This window comes from Oncorhynchus gorbuscha, unplaced genomic scaffold, assembly GCF_021184085.1.
Source record: "Oncorhynchus gorbuscha isolate QuinsamMale2020 ecotype Even-year unplaced genomic scaffold, OgorEven_v1.0 Un_scaffold_3619, whole genome shotgun sequence".
NCBI classification, from domain to species: Eukaryota; Metazoa; Chordata; class Actinopteri; order Salmoniformes; family Salmonidae; genus Oncorhynchus; species Oncorhynchus gorbuscha.
The window spans coordinates 19,178-43,271 of NW_025747818.1; the positions used below are offsets into that span (position 1 = coordinate 19,178).

The following is a 24,094-nucleotide window of genomic DNA, read 5'->3' on the forward strand; positions in this document are numbered from 1 at the left end:
AACAACACGGTTACTAACCTGAGAACAGAGAGTCCCAGGTGACTACAAAACAACAAGGTTACTAACCTGAGAACAGAGAGTCCCAGGTGACTACAAAACAACAAGGTTACTAACCTGAGAACAGAGAGTCCCAGGTGACTACAAAACAACAAGGTTACTAACCTGAGAACAGAGAGTCCCAGGTGACTGTAAAACAACAAGGTTACTAACCTGAGAACAGAGAGTCCCAGGTGACTGTAAAACAACAAGGTTACTAACCTGAGAACAGAGAGTCCCAGGTGACTGTAAAACAACAAGGTTACTAACCTGAGAACAGAGAGTCCCAGGTGACTACAAAACAACACAGTTACTAACCTGAGAACAGAGAGTCCCAGGTGACTGTAAAACAACAAGGTTACTAAACTGAGAACAGAGAGTCCCAGGTGACTACAAAACAACAAGGTTACTAACCTGAGAATAGAGAGTCCCAGGTGACTGTAAAACAACAAGGTTACTAACCTGAGAACAGAGTCCCAGGTGACTACAAAACAACAAGGTTACTAACCTGAGAACAGAGAGTCCCAGGTGACTGTAAAACAACAAGGTTACTAACCTGAGAACAGAGAGTCCCAGGTGACTACAAAACAACAAGGTTACTAACCTGAGAACAGAGAGTCCCAGGTGACTGTAAAACAACAAGGTTACTAACCTGAGAACAGAGAGTCCCAGGTGACTACAAAACAACAAGGTTACTAACCTGAGAACAGAGAGTCCCAAGTGACTGTAAAACAACAAGGTTACTAACCTGAGAACAGAGAGTCCCAAGTGACTGAAAAATAAATACATGAGAAAGAAATAAGGCAGAAGTCATTGTCTGAAGCATAATGGACCATTATCTCAACCGTGGAAATGGATTCAGTTCAGTCTACATTGACATCAAGTTTAGAAATATACAGTATTTGTCAGTGAATTTAGTGAAAATGTATAAGAAAATAACGTAGGTGTATTTCCTGATAGTTTCATAGCATGGAATACCTCTCCATAGCTGAAGGTCTCTATGTCATCTGAGGAGTATCTGGGGTAGGGCTGGGAGGATGATATGGTAGGATGATTATGTTGCTGGTAGGATGATATGGTCGGATGATTCTGTAGCTGGTAGGATGATATGGTAGGACGATTCTGTGGCTGGTAGGATGATATGGTAGGATGATTCTGTGGCTGGTAGGATGATATGGTAGGATGATTATGTTGCTGGTAGGATGATATGGTAGGATGATTATGTGGCTGGTAGGATGATATATTAGGATGATTCTGTTGCTGGTAGGATGATATATTAGGATGATTCTGTTGCTGGTAGGATGATATGAGGTCAGGTGGCTGGACCTCATATATGGCCTTGACCTTAGGCAGTGCGGCAAAGTCCTTATAGTCTGGCATCACATTCTCCACCCTGGCCTGGGGTGGGACAGGACAGGACACGACACACACACACACACACACACACACACACACACACACACACACACACACACACACACACACACACACACACACACACACACACACACACACACACACACACACACACACACACACACACACACACACACACACACACACACACACACACACACACACACACACATACGCACACACGCACACACGCGCACACGCGCACACACACACAGGGCATGAAAGACATTTACGCATGAAAACCCAATGACAGGGATAGCGTACTGCAGACTGTAGAGCATGCTGACAGGACAAGCCCTACACTGACACAACACACACTGTACAGTGAACATGTGACTGACTGCTGACTATGTACTGCAGGGTCTGACAACTCCCTGAGATGACCTCCAGCTCCACAAAGCAGTGAGAGAGAGAGAGAGAGAGTGTGAGAGAGAGAGAGAGCTTACTCTGTGTTTTGCAATCATCCATCACCCTGAGCAAAAAGGTCATGGATTACGAGGCCAGAGCTCAGAGAACAAACACTGTCTCTACGTGTGTTTATGTGCATGCATGTGTAATCTAATATTTCCAACGGCAGTAGTGACTCTACAGGACAGTTCAGAAAAGACTAGTTGCAGTCCAAACAGAGCACACAGTCACACACACACAGGCTGTGTTCCAACATAACAGACGGACATAACAAGAGGACCTCGGTAGCAGTGTAAGGTGAGGTCAGGTGTCAGGGTTCAGGGGTGAGTGATGAGTGGAGTATGAACCGGTGTCTCCTATCTGTATTGGGCAGGGCCACAGTGACAGTCACAATTATCTCTCCTTCCTCCCAAAGTGTGCACTTGTTCACTTCCCTTCACTGATTGAACATGGTCCATTCACACCTGCACAGTCGTGAAGAGGACATGACAGTGCCTCTTGCCCCTCAGGAGATTTGGCCCTCAGATCCTCAAAGAGTTATACAGCTGCACCATCGAGAGCATTTTGACTGGCTTTTTCACCGCTTGGTATGGTAAATGCACCGCCCTGGACCGCACGGCGCTACAGAGGGTGGTGCGGACTGCCCAGTACAGTAGCCGAGCTCCATGCCATCCAGAACCTCTATATTAAGAGGTGTCAGAGGAAGGCCCCCAAAAATTGCCAAAGACTCTATCCTGATGCCACTTTACCCTCCTTAATGTAAATATCTACCCCAATTACCTTGTTATTATCTATCCTGATGCCTAGTCATGTTACCCTCCTTAATGTAAATATTTACCCCAATTACCTTGTTAGTATCTATCCTGATGCCTAGTCACTTTACCCTCCTTAATGTAAATATCTACCTCAATTACCTTTTTATTATCTATCCTGATGCCACTTTACCCTCCTTAATGTAAATATCTACCTTCAATTACCTTGTTATTATCTATCCTGATGCCACTTTAAGCTCCTTAATGTAAATATCGACCTCAATTACCTTGTTATAATCTATCCTGATGCCTAGTCACTTTACCCTCCTTAATGTAAATATCGACCTCAATTACCTTGTTATTATCTATCCTGATGCCTAGTCACTTTACCCTCCTTAATGTAAATATCTACCTCAATTACCTTGTTATTATCTATCCTGATGCCACTTTAATATAATAATAATAATATAATACTTTACCCTCCTTAATGTAAATATCTACCTCAATTACCTTGTTATTTTCTATCCTGATGCCACTTTACCCTCCTTAATGTAAATATCGACCTCAATTACCTTGTTATAATCTATCCTGATGCCTAGTCACTTTACCCTCCTTAATGTAAATATCGACCTCAATTACCTTGTTATAATCTATCCTGATGCCTAGTCACTTTACCCTCCTTAATGTAAATATCGACCTCAATTACCTTGTTATTATCTATCCTGATTCCTAGTCACTTTACCCTCCTTAATGTAAATATCTACCTCAATTACCTTGTTATTATCTATCCTGATGCCACTTTACCCTCTTTAATGTAAATATCTACCTCAATTACCTTGTTATTATCTATCCTGATGCCACTTTACCCTCCTTAATGTAAATATCGACCTCAATTACCTTGTTATAATCTATCCTGATGCCTAGTCACTTTACCCTCCTTAATGTAAATATCGACCTCAATTACCTTGTTATAATCTATCCTGATGCCTAGTCACTTTACCCTCCTTAATGTAAATATCGACCTCAATTACCTTGTTATTATCTATCCTGATGCCTAGTCACTTTACCCTCCTTAATGTAAATATCTACCTCAATTACCTTGTTATTATCTATCCTGATGCCTAGTCACTTTACCCTCCTTAATGTAAATATCTACCTCAATTACCTTGTTATTATCTATCCTGATGCCACTTTACCCTCCTTAATGTAAATATCTACCTCAATTACCTTGTTATTATCTATCCTGATGCCACTTTACCCTCCTTAATGTAAATATCGACCTCAATTACCTTGTTATAATCTATCCTGATGCCTAGTGACTTTACCCTCCTTAATGTAAATATCGACCTCAATTACCTTGTTATTATCTATCCTGATGCCTAGTCACTTTACCCTCCTTAATGTAAATATCTACCTCAATTACCTTGTTATTATCTATCCTGATGCCACTTTACCCTCCTTAATGTAAATATCTACCTCAATTACCTTGTTATTTTCTATCCTGATGCCACTTTACCCTCCTTAATGTAAATATCGACCTCAATTACCTTGTTATAATCTATCCTGATGCCTAGTCACTTTACCCTCCTTAATGTAAATATCGACCTCAATTACCTTGTTATAATCTATCCTGATGCCTAGTCACTTTACCCTCCTTAATGTAAATATCTACCTCAATTACCTTGTTATTTTCTATCCTGATGCCTAGTCACTTTACCCTCCTTAATGTAAATATCGACCTCAATTACCTTGTTATAATCTATCCTGATGCCTAGTCACTTTACCCTCCTTAATGTAAATATCTACCTCAATTACCTTGTTATTATCTATCCTGATGCCACTTTACCCTCCTTAATGTAAATATCTACCTCAATTACCTTGTTATTATCTATCCTGATGCCACTTTACCCTCTTTAATGTAAATATCTACCTCAATTACCTTGTTATTATCTATCCTGATGCCACTTTAACCTCCTTAATGTAAATATCGACCTCAATTACCTTGTTATAATCTATCCTGATGCCTAGTCACTTTACCCTCCTTAATGTAAATATCGACCTCAATTACCTTGTTATAATCTATCCTGATGCCTAGTCACTTTACCCTCCTTAATGTAAATATCGACCTCAATTACCTTGTTATTATCTATCCTGATGCCTAGTCACTTTACCCTCCTTAATGTAAATATCTACCTCAATTAACTTGTTATTATCTATCCTGATGCCTAGTCACTTTACCCTCCTTAATGTAAATATCTACCTCAATTACCTTGTTATTATCTATCCTGATGCCTAGTCACTTTACCCTCCTTAATGTAAATATCTACCTCAATTACCTTGTTATTATCTATCCTGATGCCTAGTCACTTTATCCTCCTTAATGTAAATATCTACCTCAATTACCTTGTTATTATCTATCCTGATGCCACTTTCCCCTCCTTAATGTAAATATCTACCTCAATTACCTTGTTATTATCTATCCTGATGCCACTTTACCCTCCTTAATGTAAATATCTACCTCAATTACCTTGTTATTATCTATCCTGATGCCACTTTACCCTCCTTAATGTAAATATCTACCTCAATTACCTTGTTATTATCTATCCTGATGCCTAGTCACTTTACCCTCCTTAATGTAAATATCTACCTCAATTACCTTGTTATTATCTATCCTGATGCCTAGTCACTTTACCCTCCTTAATGTAAATATCTACCTCAATTACCTTGTTATTATCTATCCTGATGCCACTTTCCCTCCTTAATGTAAATATCTACCTCAATTACCTTGTTATTATCTATCCTGATGCCACTTTACCCTCCTTAATGTAAATATAGACCTCAATTACCTTGTTATTATCTATCCTGATGCCACTTTACCCTCCTTAATGTAAATATCTAAATTACCTTGTTATTATCTATCCTGATGCCACTTTACCCTCCTTAATGTAAATATCTACCTCAATTACCTTGTTAATATCTATCCTGATGCCACTTTACCCTCCTTAATGTAAATATCGACCTCAATTACCTTGTTATTATCTATCCTGATGCCTAGTCACTTTACCCTCCTTAATGTAAATATCTACCTCAATTACCTTGTTATTATCTATCCTGATGCCTAGTCACTTTACCCTCCTTAATGTAAATATCTACCTCAATTACCTTGTTATTATCTATCCTGATGCCACTTTACCCTCCTTAATGTAAATATCGACCTCAATTACCTTGTTATTATCTATCCTGATGCCACTTTACCCTCCTTAATGTAAATATCTACCTCAATTACCTTGTTATTATCTATCCTGATGCCTAGTCACTTTACCCTCCTTAATGTAAATATCTACCTCAATTACCTTGTTATTATCTATCCTGATGCCTAGTCACTTTACCCTCCTTAATGTAAATATCTACCTCAATTACCTTGTTATTATCTATCCTGATGCCACTTTCCCTCCTTAATGTAAATATCTACCTCAATTACCTTGTTATTATCTATCCTGATGCCACTTTACCCTCCTTAATGTAAATATAGACCTCAATTACCTTGTTATTATCTATCCTGATGCCACTTTACCCTCCTTAATGTAAATATCTAAATTACCTTGTTATTATCTATCCTGATGCCACTTTACCCTCCTTAATGTAAATATCTACCTCAATTACCTTGTTAATATCTATCCTGATGCCACTTTACCCTCCTTAATGTAAATATCGACCTCAATTACCTTGTTATTATCTATCCTGATGCCTAGTCACTTTACCCTCCTTAATGTAAATATCTACCTCAATTACCTTGTTATTATCTATCCTGATGCCTAGTCACTTTACCCTCCTTAATGTAAATATCTACCTCAATTACCTTGTTATTATCTATCCTGATGCCACTTTACCCTCCTTAATGTAAATATCTACCTCAATTACCTTGTTATTATCTATCCTGATGCCACTTTACCCTCCTTAATGTAAATATCTACCTCAATTACCTTGTTATTATCTATCCTGATGCCACTTTACCCTCCTTAATGTAAATATCTACCTCAATTACCTTGTTATTATCTATCCTGATGCCACTTTACCCTCCTTAATGTAAATATCTACCTCAATTACCTTGTTATTATCTATCCTGATGCCACTTTACCCTCCTTAATGTAAATATCTACCTCAATTACCTTGTTATTATCTATCCTGATGCCACTTTACCCTCCTTAATGTAAATATCTACCTCAATTACCTTGTTATTATCTATCCTGATGCCACTTTACCCTCCTTAATGTAAATATCTACCTCAATTACCTTGTTATTATCTATCCTGATGCCACTTTACCCTCCTTAATGTAAATATCTACCTCAATTACCTTGTTATTATCTATCCTGATGCCACTTTACCCTCCTTAATGTAAATATCTACCTCAATTACCTTGTTATTATCTATCCTGATGCCACTTTACCCTCCTTAATGTAAATATCTACCTCAATTACCTTGTTATTATCTATCCTGATGCATAGTCACTTTACCCTCCTTAATGTAAATATTTACCTCAATTACCTTGTTATTATCTATCCTGATGCCACTTTACCCTCCTTAATGTAAATATCTACCTCAATTACCTTGTTATTATCTATCCTGATGCCACTTTACCCTCCTTAATGTAAATATCTACCTCAATTACCTTGTTATTATCTATCCTGTTGCCACTTTACCTCCTTAATGTAAATATCTACCTCAATTACCTTGTTATTATCTATCCTGATGCCACTTTACCCTCCTTAATGTAAATATCTACCTCAATTACCTTGTTATTATCTATCCTGATGCCACTTTACCCTCCTTAATGTAAATATCTACCTCAATTACCTTGTTATTATCTATCCTGATGCCACTTTACCCTCCTTAATGTAAATATCTACCTCAATTACCTTGTTATTATCTATCCTGATGCCACTTTACCCTCCTTAATGTAAATATCTACCTCAATTACCTTGTTATTATCTATCCTGATGCCACTTTACCCTCCTTAATGTAAATATCTACCTCAATTACCTTGTTATTATCTATCCTGATGCCACTTTACCCTCCTTAATGTAAATATCTACCTCAATTAACTTGTTATTATCTATCCTGATGCCACTTTACCCTCCTTAATGTAAATATCTACCTCAATTACCTTGTTATTATCTATCCTGATGCCACTTTACCCTCCTTAATGTAAATATCTACCTCAATTACCTTGTTATTATCTATCCTGATGCCTAGTCACTTTACCCTCCTTAATGTAAATATCTACCTCAATTACCTTGTTATTATCTATCCTGATGCCTAGTCACTTTACCCTCCTTAATGTAAATATCTACCTCAATTACCTTGTTATTATCTATCCTGATGCCACTTTCCCCTCCTTAATGTAAATATCTACCTCAATTACCTTGTTATTATCTATCCTGATGCCTAGTCACTTTACCCTCCTTAATGTAAATATCTACCTCAATTACCTTGTTATTATCTATCCTGATGCCACTTTACCCTCCTTAATGTACATATCTACCTCAATTACCTTGTTATTATCTATCCTGATGCCACTTTACCCTCCTTAATGTAAATATCTACCTCAATTACCTTGTTATTATCTATCCTGATGCCACTTTACCCTCCTTAATGTAAATATCTACCTCAATTACCTTGTTATTATCTATCCTGATGCCTAGTCACTTTACCCTCCTTAATGTAAATATCTACCTCAATTACCTTGTTATTATCTATCCTGATGCTAGTCACTTTACCCTCCTTAATGTAAATATCTACCTCAATTACCTTGTTATTATCTATCCTGATGCCACTTTACCCTCCTTAATGTAAATATCTACCTCAATTACCTTGTTATTATCTATCCTGATGCCACTTTACCCTCCTTAATGTAAATATCTACCTCAATTACCTTGTTATTATCTATCCTGATGCCACTTTACCCTCCTTAATGTAAATATCTACCTCAATTACCTTGTTATTATCTATCCTGATGCCTAGTCACTTTACCCTCCTTAATGTAAATATCTACCTCAATTACCTTGTTATTATCTATCCTGATGCCACTTTACCCTCCTTAATGCAAATATCTACCTCAATTACCTTGTTATTATCTATTCTGATGCCTAGTCACTTTACCCTCCTTAATGTAAATTTCTACCTCAATTACCTTGTTATTATCTATCCTGATGCCACTTTACCCTCCTTAATGTAAATATCTACCTCAATTACCTTGTTATTATCTATCCTGATGCCACTTTACCCTCCTTAATGTAAATATCTACCTCAATTACCTTGTTATTATCTATCCTGATGCCACTTTACCCTCCTTAATGTAAATATCTACCTCAATTACCTTGTTATTATCTATCCTGATGCCACTTTACCCTCCTTAATGTAAATATCTACCTCAATTACCTTGTTATTATCTATCCTGATGCCACTTTACCCTCCTTAATGTAAATATCTACCTCAATTACCTTGTTATTATCTATCTTGATGCCACTTTACCCTCCTTAATGTAAATATCTACCTCAATTACCTTGTTATTATCTATCTTGATGCCACTTTACCCTCCTTAATGTAAATATCTACCTCAATTACCTTGTTATTATCTATCCTGATGCATAGTCACTTTACCCTCCTTAATGTAAATATTTACCTCAATTACCTTGTTATTATCTATCCTGATGCCACTTTACCCTCCTTAATGTAAATATCTACCTCAATTACCTTGTTATTATCTATCCTGATGCCACTTTACCCTCCTTAATGTAAATATCTACCTCAATTACCTTGTTATTATCTATCCTGTTGCCACTTTACCCTCCTTAATGTAAATATCTACCTCAATTACCTTGTTATTATCTATCCTGATGCCACTTTACCCTCCTTAATGTAAATATCTACCTCAATTACCTTGTTATTATCTATCCTGATGCCACTTTACCCTCCTTAATGTAAATATCTACCTCAATTACCTTGTTATTATCTATCCTGATGCCACTTTACCCTCCTTAATGTAAATATCTACCTCAATTACCTTGTTATTATCTATCCTGATGCCACTTTACCCTCCTTAATGTAAATATCTACCTCAATTACCTTGTTATTATCTATCCTGATGCCACTTTACCCTCCTTAATGTAAATATCTACCTCAATTACCTTGTTATTATCTATCCTGATGCCACTTTACCCTCCTTAATGTAAATATCTACCTCAATTACCTTGTTATTATCTATCCTGATGCCACTTTACCCTCCTTAATGTAAATATCTACCTCAATTACCTTGTTATTATCTATCCTGATGCCACTTTACCCTCCTTAATGTAAATATCTACCTCAATTACCTTGTTATTATCTATCCTGATGCCTAGTCACTTTACCCTCCTTAATGTAAATATCTACCTCAATTACCTTGTTATTATCTATCCTGATGCCACTTTACCCTCCTTAATGTAAATATCTACCTCAATTACCTTGTTATTATCTATCCTGATGCCACTTTACCCTCCTTAATGTAAATATCTACCTCAATTACCTTGTTATTATCTATCCTGATGCCACTTTACCCTCCTTAATGTAAATATCTACCTCAATTACCTTGTTATTATCTATCCTGATGCCTAGTCACTTTACCCTCCTTAATGTAAATATCTACCTCAATTACCTTGTTATTATCTATCCTGATGCCACTTTACCCTCCTTAATGTAAATATCTACCTCAATTACCTTGTTATTATCTATCCTGATGCCACTTTACCCTCCTTAATGTAAATATCTACCTCAATTACCTTGTTATTATCTATCCTGATGCCACTTTACCCTCCTTAATGTAAATATCTACCTCAATTACCTTGTTATTATCTATCCTGATGCCACTTTACCCTCCTTAATGTAAATATCTACCTCAATTACCTTGTTATTATCTATCCTGATGCCTAGTCACTTTACCCTCCTTAATGTAAATATCTACCTCAATTACCTTGTTATTATCTATCCTGATGCCACTTTACCCTCCTTAATGTAAATATCTACCTCAATTACCTTGTTATTATCTATCCTGATGCCACTTTACCCTCCTTAATGTAAATATCTACCTCAATTACCTTGTTATTATCTATCCTGATGCCTAGTCACTTTACCCTCCTTAATGTAAATATCTACCTCAATTACCTTGTTATTATCTATCCTGATGCCTAGTCACTTTACCCTCAATGTAAATATCTACCTCAATTACCTTGTTATTATCTATCCTGATGCCTAGTCACTTTACCCTCCTTAATGTAAATATCTACCTCAATTACCTTGTTATTATCTATCCTGATGCCTAGTCACTTTACCCTCCTTAATGTAAATATCTACCTCAATTACCTTGTTATTATCTATCCTGATGCCACTTTCCCCTCCTTAATGTAAATATCTACCTCAATTACCTTGTTATTATCTATCCTGATGCCACTTTACCCTCCTTAATGTAAATATAGACCTCAATTACCTTGTTATTATCTATCCTGATGCCACTTTACCCTCCTTAATGTAAATATCTAAATTACCTTGTTATTATCTATCCTGATGCCACTTTACCCTCCTTAATGTAAATATCTACCTCAATTACCTTGTTAATATCTATCCTGATGCCACTTTACCCTCCTTAATGTAAATATCGACCTCAATTACCTTGTTATTATCTATCCTGATGCCTAGTCACTTTACCCTCCTTAATGTAAATATCTACCTCAATTACCTTGTTATTATCTATCCTGATGCCTAGTCACTTTACCCTCCTTAATGTAAATATCTACCTCAATTACCTTGTTATTATCTATCCTGATGCCACTTTACCCTCCTTAATGTAAATATCTACCTCAATTACCTTGTTATTATCTATCCTGATGCCACTTTACCCTCCTTAATGTAAATATCTACCTCAATTACCTTGTTATTATCTATCCTGTTGCCACTTTACCCTCCTTAATGTAAATATCTACCTCAATTACCTTGTTATTATCTATCCTGATGCCACTTTACCCTCCTTAATGTAAATATCTACCTCAATTACCTTGTTATTATCTATCCTGATGCCACTTTACCCTCCTTAATGTAAATATCTACCTCAATTACCTTGTTATTATCTATCCTGATGCCACTTTACCCTCCTTAATGTAAATATCTACCTCAATTACCTTGTTATTATCTATCCTGATGCCACTTTACCCTCCTTAATGTAAATATCTACCTCAATTACCTTGTTATTATCTATCCTGATGCCACTTTACCCTCCTTAATGTAAATATCTACCTCAATTACCTTGTTATTATCTATCCTGATGCATAGTCACTTTACCCTCCTTAATGTAAATATTTACCTCAATTACCTTGTTATTATCTATCCTGATGCCACTTTACCCTCCTTAATGTAAATATCTACCTCAATTACCTTGTTATTATCTATCCTGATGCCACTTTACCCTCCTTAATGTAAATATCTACCTCAATTACCTTGTTATTATCTATCCTGATGCCACTTTACCTCCTTAATGTAAATATCTACCTCAATTACCTTGTTATTATCTATCCTGATGCCACTTTACCCTCCTTAATGTAAATATCTACCTCAATTACCTTGTTATTATCTATCCTGATGCCACTTTACCCTCCTTAATGTAAATATCTACCTCAATTACCTTGTTATTATCTATCCTGATGCCACTTTACCCTCCTTAATGTAAATATCTACCTCAATTACCTTGTTATTATCTATCCTGATGCCACTTTACCCTCCTTAATGTAAATATCTACCTCAATTACCTTGTTATTATCTATCCTGATGCCACTTTACCCTCCTTAATGTAAATATCTACCTCAATTACCTTGTTATTATCTATCCTGATGCCACTTTACCCTCCTTAATGTAAATATCTACCTCAATTACCTTGTTATTATCTATCCTGATGCCACTTTACCCTCCTTAATGTAAATATCTACCTCAATTACCTTGTTATTATCTATCCTGATGCCACTTTACCCTCCTTAATGTAAATATCTACCTCAATTACCTTGTTATTATCTATCCTGATGCCTAGTCACTTTACCCTCCTTAATGTAAATATCTACCTCAATTACCTTGTTATTATCTATCCTGATGCCTAGTCACTTTACCCTCCTTAATGTAAATATCTACCTCAATTACCTTGTTATTATCTATCCTGATGCCACTTTCCCCTCCTTAATGTAAATATCTACCTCAATTACCTTGTTATTATCTATCCTGATGCCTAGTCACTTTACCCTCCTTAATGTAAATATCTACCTCAATTACCTTGTTATTATCTATCCTGATGCCACTTTACCCTCCTTAATGTACATATCTACCTCAATTACCTTGTTATTATCTATCCTGATGCCACTTTACCCTCCTTAATGTAAATATCTACCTCAATTACCTTGTTATTATCTATCCTGATGCCACTTTACCCTCCTTAATGTAAATATCTACCTCAATTACCTTGTTATTATCTATCCTGATGCCTAGTCACTTTACCCTCCTTAATGTAAATATCTACCTCAATTACCTTGTTATTATCTATCCTGATGCCACTTTACCCTCCTTAATGTAAATATCTACCTCAATTACCTTGTTATTATCTATCCTGATGCCACTTTACCCTCCTTAATGTAAATATCTACCTCAATTACCTTGTTATTATCTATCCTGATGCCACTTTACCCTCCTTAATGTAAATATCTACCTCAATTACCTTGTTATTATCTATCCTGATGCCACTTTACCCTCCTTAATGTAAATATCTACCTCAATTACCTTGTTATTATCTATCCTGATGCCTAGTCACTTTACCCTCCTTAATGTAAATATCTACCTCAATTACCTTGTTATTATCTATCCTGATGCCACTTTACCCTCCTTAATGCAAATATCTACCTCAATTACCTTGTTATTATCTATTCTGATGCCTAGTCACTTTACCCTCCTTAATGTAAATTTCTACCTCAATTACCTTGTTATTATCTATCCTGATGCCACTTTACCCTCCTTAATGTAAATATCTACCTCAATTACCTTGTTATTATCTATCCTGATGCCACTTTACCCTCCTTAATGTAAATATCTACCTCAATTACCTTGTTATTATCTATCCTGATGCCACTTTACCCTCCTTAATGTAAATATCTACCTCAATTACCTTGTTATTATCTATCCTGATGCCACTTTACCCTCCTTAATGTAAATATCTACCTCAATTACCTTGTTATTATCTATCCTGATGCCACTTTACCCTCCTTAATGTAAATATCTACCTCAATTACCTTGTTATTATCTATCTTGATGCCACTTTACCCTCCTTAATGTAAATATCTACCTCAATTACCTTGTTATTATCTATCTTGATGCCACTTTACCCTCCTTAATGTAAATATCTACCTCAATTACCTTGTTATTATCTATCCTGATGCATAGTCACTTTACCCTCCTTAATGTAAATATTTACCTCAATTACCTTGTTATTATCTATCCTGATGCCACTTTACCCTCCTTAATGTAAATATCTACGTCAATTACCTTGTTATTATCTATCCTGATGCCACTTTACCCTCCTTAATGTAAATATCTACCTCAATTACCTTGTTATTATCTATCCTGTTGCCACTTTACCCTCCTTAATGTAAATATCTACCTCAATTACCTTGTTATTATCTATCCTGATGCCACTTTACCCTCCTTAATGTAAATATCTACCTCAATTACCTTGTTATTATCTATCCTGATGCCACTTTACCCTCCTTAATGTAAATATCTACCTCAATTACCTTGTTATTATCTATCCTGATGCCACTTTACCCTCCTTAATGTAAATATCTACCTCAATTACCTTGTTATTATCTATCCTGATGCCACTTTACCCTCCTTAATGTAAATATCTACCTCAATTACCTTGTTATTATCTATCCTGATGCCACTTTACCCTCCTTAATGTAAATATCTACCTCAATTACCTTGTTATTATCTATCCTGATGCCACTTTACCCTCCTTAATGTAAATATCTACCTCAATTACCTTGTTATTATCTATCCTGATGCCTAGTCACTTTACCCTCCTTAATGTAAATATCTACCTCAATTACCTTGTTATTATCTATCCTGATGCCACTTTACCCTCCTTAATGTAAATATCTACCTCAATTACCTTGTTATTATCTATCCTGATGCCACTTTACCCTCCTTAATGTAAATATCTACCTCAATTACCTTGTTATTATCTATCCTGATGCCTAGTCACTTTACCCTCCTTAATGTAAATATCTACCTCAATTACCTTGTTATTATCTATCCTGATGCCTAGTCACTTTACCCTCAATGTAAATATCTACCTCAATTACCTTGTTATTATCTATCCTGATGCCTAGTCACTTTACCCTCCTTAATGTAAATATCTACCTCAATTACCTTGTTATTATCTATCCTGATGCCTAGTCACTTTACCCTCCTTAATGTAAATATCTACCTCAATTACCTTGTTATTATCTATCCTGATGCCACTTTACCCTCCTTAATGTAAATATCTACCTCAATTACCTTGTTATTATCTATCCTGATGCCACTTACCCTCCTTAATGTAAATATCTACCTCAATTACCTTGTTATTATCTATCCTGATGCCTAGTCACTTTACCCTCCTTAATGTAAATATCTACCTCAAGTACCTTGTTATTATCTATCCTGATGCCACTTTACCCTCCTTAATGTAAATATCTACCTCAATTACCTTGTTATTATCTATCCTGATGCCTAGTCACTTTACCCTCCTTAATGTAAATATCTACCTCAATTACCTTGTTATTATCTATCCTGATGCCTAGTCACTTTACCCTCCTTAATGTAAATATCTACCTCAATTACCTTGTTATTATCTATCCTGATGCCACTTTACCCTCCTTAATGTAAATATCTACCTCAATTACCTTGTTATTATCTATCCTGATGCCACTTTACCCTCCTTAATGTAAATATCTACCTCAATTACCTTGTTATTATCTATCCTGATGCCTAGTCACTTTACCCTCCTTAATGTAAATATCTACCTCAATTACCTTGTCATTATCTATCCTGATGCCACTTTACCCTCCTTAATGTAAATATCTACCTCAATTACCTTGTTATTATCTATCCTGATACCACTTTACCCTCCTTAATGTAAATATCTACCTCAATTACCTTGTTATTATCTATCCTGATGCCTAGTCACTTTACCCTCCTTAATGTAAATATCTACCTCAATTGCCTTGTTATTATCTATCCTGATGCCTAGTCACTTTACCCTCCTTAATGTAAATATCTACCTCAATTACCTTGTTATTATCTATCCTGATGCCACTTTACCCTCCTTAATGTAAATATCTACCTCAATTACCTTGTTATTATCTATCCTGATGCCACTTTACCCTCCTTAATGTAAATATCTACCTCAATTACCTTGTTATTATCTATCCTGATGCCTAGTCACTTTACCCTCCTTAATGTAAATATCTACCTCAATTACCTTGTTATTATCTATCCTGATGCCACTTTACCCTCCTTAATGTAAATATCTACCTCAATTACCTTGTTATTATCTATCCTGATGCCACTTTACCCTCCTTAATGTAAATATCTACCTCAATTACCTTGTTATTATCTATCCTGATGCCTAGTCACTTTACCCTCCTTAATGTAAATATCTACCTCAATTACCTTGTTATTATCTATCCTGATGCCACTTTACCCTCCTTAATGTAAATATCTACCTCAATTACCTTGTTATTATCTATCCTGATGCCACTTTACCCTCCTTAATGTAAATATCTACCTCAATTACCTTGTTATTATCTATCCTGATGCCTAGTCACTTTACCCTCCTTAATGTAAATATCTACCTCAATTACCTTGTTATTATCTATCCTGATGCCTAGTCACTTTACCCTCCTTAATGTAAATATCTACCTCAATTACCTTGTTATAATCTATCCTGATGCCTAGTCACTTTACCCTCCTTAATGTAAATATCTACCTCAATTACCTTGTTATTATCTATCCTGATGCCACTTTACCCTCCTTAATGTAAATATCTACCTCAATTACCTTGTTATTATCTATCCTGATGCCTAGTCACTTTACCCTCCTTAATGTAAATATCTACCTCAATTACCTTGTTATTATCTATCCTGATGCCTAGTCACTTTACCCTCCTTAATGTAAATATCTACCTCAATTACCTTGTTATTATCTATCCTGATGCCACTTTACCCTCCTTAATGTAAATATCTACCTCAATTACCTTGTTATTATCTATCCTGATGCCACTTTACCCTCCTTAATGTAAATATCTACCTCAATTACCTTGTTATTATCTATCCTGATGCCACTTTACCCTCCTTAATGTAAATATCTACCTCAATTACCTTGTTATTATCTATCCTGATGCCACTTTACCCTCCTTAACGTAAATATCTACCTCAATTACCTTGTTATTATCTATCCTGATGCCACTTTACCCTCCTTAATGTAAATATCTACCTCAATTACCTTGTTATTATCTATCCAGATGCCCCTGAAGTATTCATATAGTATTACATGTGGTAGAGATTTCCTCCAGCCCAGGTTTACACACATCCAAGTGTTCTAGATGGTGAGAAATAGTGAACGAGTGCACACTTCAGGAGAAAATGGATTTGCCCATTGGGTTTTTATATTCAAAGCTAGTGAGCCCTGAAGGTTGGGTGGAGGTAAAGGAAGATTGGCCTGTGATTGGTTACTCACACAGATGACACGACTGGGAGAGCCAATTGACGAGCCCGGTGGAGAGATGGAGGTCTCTGACAGACGTCTGTGCTGTGGGAAGAAAGAAAAGAAAGAGAGGAAGGAGTGTAAGAAAGAGAAACGTTCCAGATGACTTGGGAAAAGTTTGTATTTTGTATTTATTAAGGATCCCCATTAGTTCTGCCAAGGCAGCAGCTACTCTCCCTGGGGTTTATTAAGGATCCCCATTAGTTCTGCCAAGGCAGCAGCTACTCTCCCTGGGGTTTATTAAGGATCCCCATTAGTTCTGCCAAGGCAGCAGCTACTCTCCCTGGGGTTTATTAAGGATCCCCATTAGTTCTGCCAAGGCATCAGCTACTCTCCCTGGGGTTTAATAAGGATCCCCATTAGTTCTGCCAAGGCATCAGCTACTCTCCCTGGGGTTTAATAAGGATCCCCATTAGTTCTGCCAAGGCAGCAGCTACTCTCCCTGGGGTTTATTAAGGATCCCCATTAGTTCTGCCAAGGTACCAGCTACTCTCCCTGGGGGTTATTAAGGATCCCCATTAGTTCTGCCAAGGCATCAGCTACTCTCCCTGGGGTTTATTAAGGATCCCCATTAGTTCTGCCAAGGCATCAGCTACTCTCCCTGGGGTTTATTAAGGATCCCCATTAGTTCTGCCAAGGCAGAAGCTACTCTTCCTTTGGATTTATTATGGATCCCATTAGTTCTGCCAAGGCAGCAGCTACTCTCCCTGGGGTCCAAACACATTAAAGCATTTACATTACATACAAAACAAAAAATAAAACTGTACATCATATAACATTATTTCAACAATACATATCTACAACTAGAGTGATATCTGTGTTTCTGTAGAGTAGAATTATATCTGTGTTTCTGTAGAGTAGAATGATATCTGTGTTTCTGTAGAGTAGAGTGATATTTGTGTTTCTGTAGAGTAGAGTGATATCTGTGTTTCTGTAGAGTAGAGTGATATCTGTGTTTCTGTAGAGTAGAGTGATATGTGTGTTTCTGTAGAGTAGAGTGATATCTGTGTTTCTGTAGAGTAGAGTGATATCTGTGTTTCTGTTTAGTAGAGTGATATCTGTGTTTCTGTAGAGTAGAGTGATATCTGTGTTTCTGTAGAGTAGAGTGATATCTGTGTTTTTGTAGAGTAGAGTGATATGTGTGTTTCTGTAGAGTAGAGTGATATCTGTGTTTCTGTAGAGTAGAGTGATATCTGTGTTTCTGTAGAGTAGAGTGATATCTGTGTTTCTGTAGAGTAGAGTGATATCTGTGTTTCTGTTTAGTAGAGTGATATGTGTGTTTCTGTAGAGTAGAATGATATCTGTGTTTCTGTAGAGTAGAATGATATGTGTGTTTCTGTAGAGTAGAATGATATGTGTGTTTCTGTAGAGTAGAGTGATATGTGTGTTTCTGTAGAGTAGAGTGATATCTGTGTTTCTGTAGAGTAGAATGATATCTGTGTTTCTGTAGAGTAGAGTGATATCTGTGTTTCTGTAGAGTAGAGTGATATCTGTTTTTCTGTAGAGTAGAGTGATATCTGTGTTTCTGTAGAGTAGAGTGATATGTGTTCCTGTCTCACCCTGATTCTCCTCTCTGCTCTGGATGCTTGCTTACACAAAGGGTGCCACACCTCACCACCTGAGAGAGAGAGAGAGAGAGAGAGAGAGAGAGAGAGAGAGAGAGAGAGAGAGAGAGAGAGAGAGAGAGAGAGAGAGAGAGAGAGAGAGAGAGAGAGAGAGAGAGAGAGAGAGAGAGAGAGAGAGAGAGAGAGAGAGACAGACAGACAGACAGACAGACAGACAGACAGACAGACAGACAGACAGACAGACAGACAGACAGACAGACAGACAGACAGACAGACAGACAGACAGACAGACAGACAGACAGACAGACAGACAGACAGACAGACAGATGATGTGATTGTGAATTTTATAAATCGGTGATGCTGTTTGTGTGTGTGTGTGTGTGTGTGTGTGTGTGCGTGCGTGTTTGTGTGTGTGTGTGTGTGTGTGTGTGTGTGTGTGTGTGTGTGTGTGTGTGTGTGTGTGTGTGTGTGTGTGTGTGTGTGTGTGTGTGTGTGTGTTACCATGCAGGTACATTTCTTCTCCCTCTGTGAACATCCTGTGACAGCGGGCACAGCGGGCACAGGTAGGGTGGTAGTGTTTCCCCCCTGCCTGGACACAGAGAGAGAGAGGCCATAGTGAGACAACATAAACAGTAGAAAGAGCAGGAGCAGGAGAAGAACAGAGCACTAGAGGAGAGAATTAGACTGCTGGAGGAGAAGAACAGAGCACTAGAGGAGAGAATTAGACTGCTGGAGGAGAAGAACAGAGCACTAGAGGAGAGAATTAGACTGCTGGAGGAGAAGAACAGAGCACTAGAGGAGAGAATTAGACTGCTGGAGGAGAAGAACAGAGCACTAGAGGAGAGAATTAGACTGCTGGAGGAGAGGGTGAGGGGGATGGAGGAGAGGGTGAGGGGGATGGAGGAGAGGGTGAGGGGGATGGAGGAGAGGGTGAGGGGATGGAGGAGAGGGTGAGGGGATGGAGGAGAGGGTGAGGGGGATGGAGTGTGACAGAGAACAACCAACTAGAAATGTGTCCATCCCCACAAAGAAGCCAGAAGAACAGCCCACTTCAGCTCCTGACCATAGCATCAATACCACAGCAGAAGAGTCCACCCTGACCATAGCATCAATACGGAGTCAATCACCACCTTCCGGAGACACCTGAAACCCCACCTCTTTGACTGTGCCTCAAAACCAAATGTTTTCCTGGCCCACTACTCCACTCTGGACTTGAACAGCCTTTATGACCATGTCCACCTCTACATGGCAGCAGTGCCCATCTTCTCCCGGACCCTAAAGGAAATCGCTCTCAAATGCAGCCCTTAACACAGACGCAACAGATCAATAGACACCCCGTCCAGACCAGCGAGACACTCTCCCAGACCTGCGGGACCCCCCATGGACCTACTCATAGAGGACCCACGCCAAGAGGACCTACATCCAGACCACAACACTACCAGCCACATCCACACCCCCACCCCAACCAATCAACACCCCCCCCCCAGTCAACAAAGCCCACACCTCATTTAGGCCCCTCAGATCAGACCCATACCCCTCCTGCCCACACAATGCCCCCCACCCCCGCAAAGAGAGCCTCAACATGGACGTCACACATACGCCCAGGCCGTGAGCGGGCGCCCAGGCCGTGAGCGGGTGTATGTGAGCGGGCGTTGTTGTGAAATTGTTAGGTTAGATTATGTGTTAGATATTACTGCATGGTTGGAACTAGAAGAACAAGCATTTCGCTACACTCACATTAACATCTGCTAACCATGTGTATGTGACAAATAAAATGTGATTTGATTTGATCACTAAAACAATACAGAAATCAGCTCAATGTAATTGAATAACCCATAGACTCTAACCATTTCTGGGAAAATTGGAAAACACTAAACAAACAACAACATGAATAATTATCTATCCAAAATGGAGATGTATTGATACACCACTTCTCCAATCCTTTTGGCCATATAGCAAAGAACAAACAGCAAAAACATATACATGATCAAATACAAATCTTAGAATCAGATATTAATAAAGACTACCAGAACCCAAAGGATTCTCCAATTACCTTGAATGAAATTATAAAATATACAGACAACAATTGGCTATACTTAAACTCTTTAACCTCATCCTTAGCTCTGGCATCTTCCTCAATATTTGGAACCAAGGACTGATCACTCCAATCCACAAAAGTGGAGACAAATTTGACCCCAATAACTACCGTGGGATATGCGTCAACAGCAACCTTAGAAAATCCTCTGCATTGACAGCAGACTGAGGAAATGTTTAATTCGATTTTTAACAAATTATCGTACGGCAGACCACGTATTCACACTGCACACCCCAATAGACAAACAAACAAACCAAAACAAAGGCAAAGTCTTCTCTCATGCTTTGTTGATTTAAAAAAAGCCTTCGACTCAATTTAGCATGAGTGTCTGCTCTACAAATTGATAGAAAGTGGTGTTGGGGGAAAACACATGACGTTATAAAATCCATGCACACAAACAACAAGTGTGCAGTTAAAATTGGAAAAAAAACACAAAGAATTGGCGAGGGCACTAGAACAGTCTGCAGCACCCGGCTTCACCCTACTAGAATCTCAAGTCAAATGTCTACTGTTTGCTGATGAGCTGGTGCTTCTGTCAAGGAGGGCCTACAGCAGCACCCAGAACGTCTGCACAGATTCTGCCAAACCTGGGCCCTGACAGTAAATCTCAGTAAAAAACAAAATAATGATGTCCCAATAAAGGTCCAGTAGCCAGGACCACAAATACAAATTCCATCTAGACACCTTTGCCCTAAAAAACGATACATACCTTGGCCTAAACATCAGCGGCACAGGTAACTTCCACAATAACGTGAATGATATGAGAGACAAGGCAAGAAGGGCCTTCTATGCCATCAAAAGGAACATACAATTTGACTTAATAATTATACAACCAATTGCCCTTATTGGTTGTGATGTCTGGGGTCCGCTAACCAACCAAGAATTCACAAAATGGGACAAACACCGAATTGAGACTCTGCATGCAGAATTGACTATGTACAGACTCAGTGAGCATAGCCTTGCTATTGAGAATGGCTGCCGTAGGCAGACCTGGCACTCAAGAGAAGACCGGCAATGTGCACACTGCCCACAAAATGAGGTGGAAACTGAGCTGCACTTCCTAACCTCCTGACAAATGTATGACCATATTAGAGACACATATTTCCCTCAGATTATACAGACCCACAAAGAATTCAAAAACAAACCCAATTTTAATAAACTCCCATATCTACTGGGTGAAATACCACAGTCTGCCAGCACAGCAGCAAGATATGTGACCTGTTGCCACGAGAAAAGTTAAACCAGTGAAGAACAAACACCATTGTAAATACAACCCATGTTTACTTATTTTCCCTTTTGTACTTTAACCATGTGCACATTGTTACAACACTGTATATATACATAATACGACAATTGTAATGTCTTCATTCTTTTGGATATTCTGTGAGTGTAATGTTTACTGTTCATTTTTATTGTTTATTTCACTTTTGTATATTATCTACTTCACTTGCTTTGGCAATGTTAACACGTTTCCCATGCCAATAAAACCCACACAGAGAGAGAGAGAGAGAGAGAGAGAGAGAGAGAGAGAGAGAGAGAGAGAGAGAGAGAGAGAGAGAAAGATATATATATATATATATATATATATATATAGAGAGAGAGAGAGAGAGAGAGAGAGAGAGAGAGAGAGAGAGAGAGAGAGAGAAAGAGACAGAGACACACACACACAGAGAGAGGGAGAGAGAGAGAGAGAGAGAGAGAGAGAGAGAGAGAGAGAGAGAGAGAGAGAGAGAGAGAGAGAGAGAGAGAGAGAGAGAGAGAGAGAAAAAAAGAGAGAAAAAGGGAGAGAAGGCCTGAGCTGCACAATCACAGAGTATTATGTAAGGTTCCTGTATAGATCAGTGTAATGTTAATTTCCTGTACAGATCCGTGTAATATTAATTTCCTGTACAGATCAGTGTAATATTAATTTCCTGTACTGGTCAGTGTAATATTAATTTCCTGTACAGGTCAGTGTAATATTAATTTCCTGTACAGATCAGTGTACAGTAATAAATCATATTTTCAACCAGCTTCCTCCGTCTGTCTCAGGTGGCTCTGAGAGTGGGGCTTCAGCACACTGCGTGCCCTATTTCTGTCTCCAGTGTTCCGAGCTTCCGGCTCGTGCGTTTCGAAAACGGCCTGTTTACCTGCGGTCCCAGAGGCAGCCATTAACGGTAAGAGTCTGTAATGAGGCCTGGGGTCTCTAACGGCTGCTGGGCCTGCTAGTTCTAATGGTCTATTAGACAGAGACAGAGAGGCAGGAGGGAGGACAGACCTGCTAGTTCTAATGGTCTATTAGACAGAGACAGAGAGGCAGGAGGGACAGGAGGTCTGCTAGTTCTAATGGTCTGTTAGACAGAGACAGAGGGACAGGAGGTCTGCTAGTTCTAATGGTCTATTAGACAGAGACAGAGGGACAGGAGGTCTGCTAGTTCTAATGGTCTATTAGACATCGGAGACAGAGGGACAGGAGGTCTGCTAGTTCTAATGGTCTGTTAGACAGAGACAGAGGGACAGGAGGTCTGCTAGTTCTAATGGTCTATTAGACAGAGACAGAGGGACAGGAGGTCTGCTAGTTCTAATGGTCTGTTAGACAGAGACAGAGGGACAGGAGGTCTGCTAGTTCTAATGGTCTGTTAGACAGAGACAGAGGGACAGGAGGTCTGCTAGTTCTAATGGTCTATTAGACATCGGAGACAGAGGGACAGGAGGTCTGCTAGTTCTAATGGTCTGTTAGACAGAGACAGAGGGACAGGAGGTCTGCTAGTTCTAATGGTCTATTAGACAGAGACAGAGGGACAGGAGGTCTGCTAGTTCTAATGGTCTATTAGACAGAGACAGAGAGGCAGGAGATCTGCTAGTTCTAATGGTCTATTAGACAGAGACAGAGAGACAGGAGGTCTGCTAGTTCTAATGGTCTATTAGACCTTGGAGACAGAGACAGAGAGGCAGGAGGGACAGGAGGTCTGCTAGT

General features: G+C 38.3%; 1 pseudogene; it reads right to left on the reverse strand.

Annotated features, from left to right (window-relative positions):
* LOC124028007 overlaps positions 1-19,632 on the reverse strand; it is a 38,809-nt pseudogene extending 19,177 nt beyond the window's left edge.
* Between the last annotated feature and the right edge of the window lie 4,462 nt (positions 19,633-24,094).